The sequence below is a fragment of the Vigna unguiculata genome, chromosome 4, assembly GCF_037176805.1.
Source record: "Vigna unguiculata cultivar grain cowpea cultivar isolate G323 ecotype 2 chromosome 4, ASM3717680v1, whole genome shotgun sequence".
Taxonomy (NCBI): domain Eukaryota; kingdom Viridiplantae; phylum Streptophyta; class Magnoliopsida; order Fabales; family Fabaceae; genus Vigna; species Vigna unguiculata.
In genome coordinates this window covers 29,295,106-29,295,831 of record NC_140795.1, presented here as the reverse complement: position 1 = coordinate 29,295,831, position 726 = coordinate 29,295,106, and the positions used below count along the sequence as shown (strand labels likewise).

General features: G+C 28.7%; 1 non-coding gene across 1 annotated transcript; it reads left to right on the top strand.

The window, feature by feature from the left end:
- Nucleotides 1–438: 438 nt before the first annotated feature.
- Nucleotides 439–522, top strand: TRNAL-CAA (transfer RNA leucine (anticodon CAA)). Its single transcript has one exon. It is a non-coding gene; the product is annotated as a tRNA-Leu (tRNA).
- Nucleotides 523–726: the final 204 nt, after the last annotated feature.

Here is a 726-nt window from a genome sequence, read left to right as displayed (position 1 = left end):
ATCCTAACGTGAATGTTAAGGTGGTGGAACTTGTAATATTAGACTGTGTGGTGCGCTAAATGACTATTTTCTTCTACTTCAAACATAGTCATATCCCTTATGTAACCAACCCAAGAGAGTGTAGAAGGAATTTAAGCATTAGCATCACTTTGATTACACCATCATTGGTCTCAATGATAATAGTGTTTGATATTAAACCTTCACCTTTTTTTTATATTCGAATCTCAATATAGTTAATCTAATTTTTTGAGGCAAACAAATCCAAGGCTAGTTTTACTTAAGCTACAAGAATTTAAAGAATTTTGAGAGAGATGTGGATAAATCAAAGTGGACTTTAATGTCATTTCATAAATTATTTTGATTAACATGTACTTTCTCACTGGCTTCACTAAATCTGTATAAATGTATTTTCAGAAAGTCATTCTAGTAATTAGCAATGTTAGGATGGCCGAGTGGTCTAAGGCGCCAGACTCAAGTTCTGGTCCTTGAAAGAGGGCGTGGGTTTAAATCCCAGTTTTGACAATTTTGTTATTTTTTTATTAAATTTTTGTTGCTTTTAATATTTTGTTTTTTTTTCTATACTCTTTCTAATTTATAAAATATTATATAGTTCTGTTATTTGTTTATTAAACTTTTGTTGCTTGTAATATTTTGTTTTCTTTTCTATACTCTTTTTAATTTATAAAATATTATTTACTTAAAAATCTTCTCTTAGTTGAAGAAGAA